The sequence below is a fragment of the Galeopterus variegatus genome, unplaced genomic scaffold (assembly GCF_000696425.1).
Source record: "Galeopterus variegatus unplaced genomic scaffold, G_variegatus-3.0.2 Scaffold3721, whole genome shotgun sequence".
Taxonomy (NCBI): Eukaryota; Metazoa; Chordata; class Mammalia; order Dermoptera; family Cynocephalidae; genus Galeopterus; species Galeopterus variegatus.
Window position 1 is genome coordinate 74,245 of NW_007729832.1, and position 9,442 is coordinate 83,686.

A 9,442-nucleotide genomic window follows, 5' to 3' on the forward strand; every position below is an offset into this window, starting at 1 on the left:
GTTTCTGATGAAAAGTCTGATATTATTCTGATTGGGGCTCCCTTATAGGTGACTTGCTGCTTCTCTCTTGCAGCTTTTAAGATTCTCCCTTTGTCTTTGAGTTTTGCCAGTTTGATTATCACATGTCTTGGAGAGGACCTTTTTGGGTTAAATGTGTTTGGGGATCTTTGGGCTTCCTGAATCTGGAGATCTGTGACTTTCTCTATACCTGGAAAGTTTTCTGATATTATTTCATTGAATATGTTTTCAATGTCATGTCCTTTTTCCTCCCCTCCTGGAATACCCACGATTCGGATATTTGAGCGCTTAAAGTTGTCAGTTGTCTTTCTTAAATTTTCTTCAGTTTTTTTTTATTCTTTTTTCTTTTTTCTGGTCTGCCTGTGATAATTCAAATAGCCTGTCTTCGAAGTCAGAAATTCTCTCTTCTGCTTGTTCAAGTCTGTTGGTTAAACTCTCTGTTGTATTTTTTATTTCATTGAATGAATCCTTCAGCTCCACAAGCTCAGCTACATTCTTTTTCATGGCATTGATTTCTTTGTACATTTCTTCTTTCAGATCCTGTATGTTTTTTCTCATTTCATTGTGTTGTTTCACTGAGTTTTCTTGTATTTCATTTAGTTTCCTTAGAATAGTTACTCCAAATTCCTTGTCTGTCATTTCAAAGACTTCCTGTTCTATAGGATCTAGCACTTGTAAGTTATTAATTTCCTTTGGTAGTGATGTACTTTCTTGATTTTTCATATTCCTGGTTTCTTTCCTTTGGTGTTTTGTCATTGTGGCCAGGGGTATCACAGTTCACTTGTTTCACACTGATGTCTGGCTTGGATCCTGAAGGGTCTGCTGCTTCTGGACAGCAGAAACTAGCCTGGACTGGAAGTCCCACCCCACCTATCTTCACCAGCTGGTCGGGTGGCGTGGGAGTCCAGAGCCTCTCAAGTCGCTCACAGAGACAGATGGCCTGGGCTGTAAGTTCTGTCCCGGCCCTGCCTGCCTTCTCTGGCCAGCAGGCTCAGGGCGTGTGGGCCCAAAAGCTCTAAAGTCTCTCTGTGAAATGAGGAGCAACCTGAACTGGGGTCCCGCGGCGGGCGGCTCCTGTCTGTTCCAGCACAGATTTTGGGTCCTCTGTTGCTGCTCCTCAAAAAGCTACAAATTGTTTGCTCTGTGGGAGAGAGCAACACCAGGAACCGACTACTCCGCCATCTTGACCCCTCCCTCCCTAATTGTTTTTTCACACCTTATCTAGGATTAGTTTTTTAAAAACTTAGTCCTGCTTCAAATCTCATTTATCCCCCATTATAATTCCACTGTTAAGCAATGAATTCCTTTACACAAAGTGACATAACCATTGAATTCCACTATATGTTATTTGTCTTTCAGGGATGGCGTATTTTGGAAATCTATATGGATCTTTAAATAGTCAACAGTACATAAAACATAGATTGTTATGCAGGTGATTAAGCTTTAAAATACTAGTAATGAAGTACTCAAAAGACACATCCGTATTGAGAAAAATCACTTCTCTGCTTACTTTCACTAAGAAACTTGAATACTTTCTTTAGTAGAAAAAGCAGAATATTTACATCTGCCTCTGCAACAATAAGGTTAAATTAAAGTTGAAATAATATTTTAGAAAAAGTAAAATACCAAAGGCTAAAAGGAGCACATTATTTTCAACAAAATGGGTTATTGTCCTACAGCCTGAGAATGAGGGTTTCTGAGGTTACTGAAGGTTTTCTTGTTTTTGTTTTGTTTTGTTTTGTTTGCATTAAGAGTGCCCTAGAAGACATCTGGCCTCTAAATAGACTTGACATTTTTGTCAAGTGTTAGTGCCACTCAGGAGAAAAGGAAATAAGAGGGGGTGTCTTAGGCCAACTGGTGTAAGCTTTAAGGGACTAGAATAAATGCAATCTGATTTAGGGTTTCTAGAGAATTGGACAGCATATCTTACTAGGGTAGGGAGATAGCGATTTTGAACAGTGTTTCAGAGAAGACTAAAGAGTGTGCATTTTGCTGTACCCAGTACAGCTATTAGAACCAAAACTCTGTGCTTGGTAGTTGGAGAGGGAAGTTGTAGACTTTGAGGCAATGGAAAAACCTTCACTCTGAAGAGGAGGGTAAAGCAGTGTGCGGGGTCCTTGAACTCAGTCTACCATGCTTTGGATCTGTTGGGTCACCTCTGACAGTGGGGGGTGTTATGGACTGAATGTTTGTGTCCCCACCAAATTCCTGTGTTGAAGTTCTAATCCCCAATGTGATGGTATCTGGAGATAGGGCTTTGGGGAGGTAATTAGGGTTAGATGAGATCATGAGGATGGACCTGGTCTGATAGGATTAGTGCTTTTAGAGACATCCAAGAGCTTCCTTTCTCTCTTTCTCTGCCACATGAGCACACAGAGAGAAGGTGGGCAATCTGTAAGCCAGGAAGAAGGCCTTCACCAGGCCACGACCATGCTGGCATCCCGATTTTGCAGTTCCAGCCTCCAGAACTGTGAGAAAATAAATTTCTGTTGTTTAAGCCACCAGGTCTATGGCATTTTGTTATGGCAGCCCAAGCTGAGACAGTGGGGCTGAGAGATTTGTCCTCAAAAGTTGATTTGGCCACTTGTTGGAATTGATGTTTCGGCAAACTGTTGAAGAGAGATCCAAGTCCATGTCTTGTTTTAGCTCCACGATGCTAGAGTTCTAGGCCCTGCCTCTAACTCTGGGGAGCAACCATCAGCCACCAGCCAACACCCTTCAGCATCTTTTTGCTTTTATTTATGTCAGCAAAAGGGAGTGTAAGTTAGGGTGGGACAAATGCAAGCTCCTGCCTGCTGGGTCGACAAAGGTGTCTGGGAAGGACTTGGATCCTGGCTTCTGCTCTTGCCCGTTCAGGCTGGGTCTCCATCAGGGTCTCCACCTTTGAAGGCATATCCCACTTTCCCTTTCTGCAAAGTGCATTTACACCTCTGATCTCCTCCAGTTCTGCTCGACCTCTCCAAGGGAAAGGAGGGAAGGCGATCAATATTACAATCTGAACCCTACACCTGGGGATGAGGCCCCCAGAGTCTAGGGGAGCCAAGGCATGAAGACAGGCCTCAGAGCCCTCATATGTTCAGGGAGGGACACAGGGACAGGATTAAACACTTACCTTCCGATCTCAAGAATGTCTCCCTGACACCCCAGACTACACCTGCTCCTCCTGTTATAAGTTCTCATAGCTCCCAAACTTTTCCTTCAAAGCACTCATTACTTCATGGAATTCTAAATTTATAAAATTATTCGTCTCTCACTGGACATCAAGCTACATAAGAGTAGGAAACATGCCTGTTTTCCTGGCTGCTGTGTCCCCTGTGCCGACTGGCACAGAGTAGGTGCTCAGTAAATACCTGTTGAATGAATGAATCAATTGAAGCCAGATGAGATGGGAAGGGAGTTCTGAAATATTTACTTAGGATTCTGAAAACTAACTTGCTTCTGTGTTTATTTCACTTTATCCCAAAGTTACTTTAACAATAAATACCATTTCCAATCATACTAGTAATTATAGTCACCATTTTTTTAATGCTTACTATATAGCAGGTTCTTGGTTTATATAATTTAGGAATTTGTTGCATGTGATCCTGAAAACTATGCTGTGGAGTAGGCACTATTATAATTCTCATTTCAAGGATGAGAAAACCAAGGCTGTGAGAGTTGGCTAAGTGTCTTGCCTAAGGCTGTACAGACATCAAGTGATAGAGCAGGGACTTGATTATTGTCGGGTCCTTTATGTAGGTATATAATTGCCTTTCATCCTCACATAAATTCCATGAGGAAACTCCATGGCTCAGAGAGGTTAAGCAACCTTCATGGCTAAGGCTGTACAGACATCAAGTGATAGAGCAGGGACTTGATTATTGTCGGGTCCTTTATGTGGGTATATAATTGCCTTTCATCCTCACATAAATTCCATGAGGAAACTCCATGGCTCAGAGAGGTTAAGCAACCTTCATGGGGTCACACAACTAGGCAGCCACAGAGTCAGGATTCAAACCAGGATTCCAAAGGATTACTCTCCCATTAAAGAACATCTTCTTCATGGCTTAGTAGAAAATATCATTTTAGAAAATTACTGGAGAAGTCTGGGTGGGTGAGGCCACCAGGGTGAATTAGAACCAGACATTGATTTAACTGAACAGAAGACTAGAAGTTCCTGTGAAGGGGGCGTTCCCCCTCATTCCAGCTCTGTGATCCCTGCACATTCTGATCTGCTTCTGTCTCAGGGAATTACCTCAGAGTTCCCCCAGCCTGTTGTCACTACCGCTGATAAAAATGTTTATCTAGGACTAAAGCCTTGGGCAGGGGAGGGCTTCCTGTGACCTCCCTATAAATCTTTCTGCCTTCTCAGTGCCTGGTGGCATCCAGCCAGCTGCTCTCCTCTGCAGTGCCAGGCCCTCGTAGCTGGAATTTCTTGAAAGACTAAGCAACTTGGCCCCCGTCTTAGGAGCACAGCAGCTTTGGAGTCCATTCTGCTGTCAGAGCAGAGGGAAATCATGGTCCCTGTTGGAATGGGGCCCACTCAATGGGAAGACTCCATAAACACAACTGAGCTTCAGTATGAGGGACCCATGGTTTGCAAAAGTTTTCAAAAGTACATTTCTCAGCCACAAATAGTGCCATTGTCACGGTAGCACTTCCTGTTTTGCACAAATCAGTCATATTAAAAACAGAAAGAGGCAAGAGGCTGGCATGCATCGTGACTGTTCGGTTTTTTGGGAAATGTTGAGCTCTAAGGCTGGTTCAGAGGCAGGCAAAGACCCATGAAAGGCAAGAAGAAGCTGCCAGCTTTTCTCTCCACTACCCCCTGTTCTAACACCTGGGGCCTGGATCATCACAATAAATGTCCTGACTGGTCCCTGTTCTCTGGTCTCTTTCCCTCTGTCTCCACACTGCTTCCTGACCAATAGTGCCCAAGTGGCATTTTGGTTATATCATTTATTTGCTCAAGATCCTCCAATGGCCTTTCCATTGACTACAGAGTCAAGCCTGAAGACTTAGCCAGTCCATCCTCTAGGGACTGTAACCATATCAACACAGACTCTACTTTCAGGGCTGAGGCTAGGGTGAGATTAGTGAAAAATTTAAGGGGGCACCAAATAACTCAGTAACCAAGACAAGTACTATTAAAAAAAAAAAAAAAAGTTAATACAAAAAAAAAAAATCCATCACAAGGAAAATACCAAAATTTAATTTAATTTAATTTATTTTTGGCAGCTGGCCAGTATGGGGATCCAAACACCTTGACCTTGGTGTTATAACACCATACTCTTAACCAACTGAGCTAACCAGCCGGCCCCCAAAACTTTAAATGAGGACAGGATCTGACCTGGCACGTGCATGTTTGCCTCCCTCGCTCCCCTGGTCCTGGCCCTGTTCTTCCCTCGCTGAGCCAATCCACTCCTTCCTCCATCTGCACACATTTGCTCCTCCTGACCCTCAGCCTCCCTGATCAGAAGAAAAACCCCATTCCTCTGATCACTGAAGCCTTTTGTTTCCCACTCCCATCTGCTTCCTGAACCCTTCTCTGGCTTCTTGTCTCTCCAAGCTTCCCTAGCTATGACCTTTTGAGGGCTTTCAAGCTTCCTTAGCAGCAGCACCCAATAGGCACCAGGCTCACTTCCTGATCTCCTGCACATCCTTGCTCAAAGGCCAGCTCCTCGGTGAGGCCTGCACTGGCCTCCCTGTGTAAAGTTGCTCCCTGTTCCCTGTCTCCTGCACCCCGCCCAGCTCCTGACCCACCTCTTGGCCTGCTTTAGTTTTTTCTAGCACTTATCACCATCTGATGGGCCATTCCATTTCTTAATTCTAGTGATAATCTGTTTTCCTGCCCTAGAATCTAAGTGTCACAAGAACAGGGCTTCATGCCTCTGTGTTCATGGCTGAGTTGTGGAGCCTGGAACAGGGCCTGGTATGTGGCTCAGACTCAATAAACAAATCTGAACAAAGCTTAATGTGTTGATCTCCACTGTTTTGAAATTCATAAGTGTTCTTTTTGCTACAATTTTAAAATAGTTTAAAAAACACTTTAAATTATGGGCCGGCCCGGTGGTGCACTCGGTGGAGTGCGGTGCTTGAGAGCGTGGCGGCGCTCCCGCCGAGGGTTCGGATCCCATATAGAGACCGGCCTGCTCACTGGTTGAGCGTGGTGCGGGCGTGACACTGAGGGTTGCAATCCCATTACCGGTCATGAAAAAAGACAAAAAGGAAAAAAAAAAAACACTTTAAATTATAAATTTGAATTAAAAGTTTGAGGACTGCCCTTGAAGCATCTCTGAAGAATGGGTTCCACGGAATGCTGTTTGGAAACTACTGCTTTCTTAATAATTGGGCACCTGTTGTAAGATGCCTGGCATTTCCATGCATTCCTCTGTGTTTCTCTCTTGTTTATTCACTGTAGGTAAGCTCTCTGGAGCAGGACCCCCCCCTTGTCCCGCTTGTACCCCCAGACGTAGTACTGGGCCTGGCACATGGCTCATGCTCAGGAAGTGGTTTGTTTGTTTGTTTTTAATGAAATTAAATTAAACACCTGTTTTTATTTGATCTGGTGAGTCCTCAGTACCTGTTCTTGAGTTCTCTGGTGAAAAGTAAAAAAGATATGCAATTTTTATGTCACAGAGTCATAAATAAAAGTAACAGCTGGGGCTGACCAGTTAGCTCAGTTGGTTCGAGTGTGGTGCTGACAACACTAAGGTCGAGGTTTCGGTCCCTGTGCTGGCCAGCTATAAATAAACAAATAAATGACAGCTAATATGAATTAAACTCTGTGTCATGAGATTTACTTGAATTTCCTCATTTAGTTATCACAGATCTATGCAATAAGTGCTATTATCTCTATTTTATTGAAGAAGAAATTGAGGCTGCCAAGTAACAGAGAAGAAACTGTTGCTACAGACACATAGCTGGGAAGCTGAGCAATGGGACTCAAATCAGACAATGTGGCTCCAGAGCCAGCTTAGCATTGATATGAAGCCACTAGACGGACCGAGAAGACAGCCCAGGACTGAGTCAGGTAGAGGAGGAACGTGTAAAGGAATGGCCAAATTATAGGTTGAAAACAGAGTCAGAGAGAAGTGTCATGGAAACCAAGAGAGGGGTTGGCTGTGATGAACGTGGAAAATAGCTTCTTAGACTTGGCATCATGGAAGCTCTTGGCAACCTTGACGAGAGCAGTCTCTACTTCAGGGTTTCTCAGCTGCAACACTATTGACATTTGTGGCCAGATAGTTCTGTGGTGGGGGACCGTGCTGTGCATTGCAGGATATTCAGAAGCACCCCTGGCCTCTACCCACGAGATGCCAGTTGCAACACCCTCCCAGAGTTGTAACAATGAAAAAATGTTTCTAGGCATTGCCACATGCCCCCTGGAAGACAAAATTGCCCTGGGTTGAGCACTACTGCTCTGCAGAGTGGTGGGCAGAAGCTAGATTGGAGTAGGTAGAAGAGAGAAGGGAGGTGAGGGAGAAGAGAAATGAGGTGGGAGAGGGGCCAAGGGAGATAACTGTTGTCATAAAACTTTGACACACACACACACACACACGCACGCATATGATGACAGATAGCAGAGAAGGTCTATAGGTTGACAGCAGTGATACAGGAGAGAGAGAAAAACTGCTAATGAAGGACAGAGATATATAAATAGAGAGAGAGAGAAAGAAGGCATGAATTTCTGGGGTAGGCACAAGGAATAGGATCCAGACCACAAGTTGAGGGATTAGCCTTTGCAAGGAGTACGGACATTTACTCTAGTGTAAGAGAAGAAAGAGAGGCCTGTGCAGAAGTAGGTGTAGGAAGGTGTGTATATTTGGTGATGGGAAGAGGAGGGAGTTCCCATCTGTTGGCTTCTATTTTCCCAGCCAAGCATGCGGCGAGGTCATCAGCAGAGCTGGGATGGAGACGGGGGAGGAGGAGGGAGGAAAAGGCACAAAATCCTCGTATTAGAGTGTAGCAAAGCAAGCTAAAAGGAGAAGGGGTAGGATTGGTAGGCAGTGTTGATAGCCCATTTGCAGTCTGAGGCTGGGAATTTGAAATGAGGCCAGCCTGTGTGGTGTGAAGGTTTTCTCCAGCAACTTCATCTGTTCTGGGAACAGCGTGGAGCGCAAGGAAGAAGCCTCGGTGACTGGCAGCAGTTTAGTAGGCAGCCTGCAGGAGCAGGGCCCCGAGGTTTAGTTGCTCTCCTTTCAGCCTCAGGGAAACAGGGGGATCTGTGCACCTTCAAGCTACAGAACTGGGCAGGCGGGGCCAGATGTAACCAAAGTCCACTAACTTTCCACATTCCCCCAATGGATGCCCCTGCTCCTCTGCAAGTCATGATACCTCCCATCCCCAATGCCACCTTCCTTTTGTCTCCTGTCGCCTCCCAGAAAGAGGGCAGCAGTGATAAGCAATAATTTCGGGTAGGAACCCATAATGATTTCGGGTAAGAACCCACCCCCATATGCAAAATTCTACACGTTATGATTTGCTTATCTTAAAAGGAGGCAAGTCCACTACCGGACATGAGACAAAAGGAAACTTTAGCGAGAGAGATTTAAATTCACCCCAATATGTCCTTCTGGAATCCATCCATCCTCTCGTAAGAGTAAGAGAGAATCCCGGAAGCATGAAGAGTGGATCATTTCATTGGAGTCAGAAAGTCAAATTAGAAAACCAGTCACAGGGCCAGCCCGTGGCTCACTTGGGAGAGCGTGGTGCTGACAACACCAAGTCAAGGGTTAAGATCCCTTTACCAGTCGTCTTTAATTAAAAAAAAAAGAAAGAAAAGAAAACCAGTCTCTGGTGATTTATTTTGACTTGACTCAAGGATGCTTTCATGAGCCTACTTTATGGTTTGTGTGCTCTTAAAATGTCCCTGAAGTGTTACGATGTTACCTCATAGACAGGGAGTGGGTGATTTTCAACGTCATAGTGGACACGTCATATCGTTGTCATGGCATCAGGAAGGTTGGCTTTCTGGAGATCTCCACAGTGCGGCTGCTGACCAGGCTACTGCCAAGAGGCAGCCTAACACATAAAGGGTTCTCAAATGAAGTGAAATAAGCCAGACACAGCAAGACAAATACTGCATGATTCCTCTTCTTTGAGTTATCTAAATAGTCAAATCCACAGAATCAAAGAGTAGAATGGTGGTTGCCAGGGGCCAGGGCGGGGGTGGGGTGTGGGTAGAGGTTGGAATGGGCAGTTACTAATCAAGAAGCATAAAGTTTCAGTTAAACAAGACCAATAAGCTCCAGAGAGCTTCTTCTGTACATTATACCTATAGTCAACAATACTGTAACGTATGCTTACAATTTTGTTAAGCAGTTAGCAGATCTCACGTTAAATGTTCTTACTACAATAAAATAAAATTAAAAAAAAAAAAAGAAGAAGAAGAATCCTCCAGAGAGCTTTTTCAAATACAGATTTCTGGGTCCTAGCTCCAAAG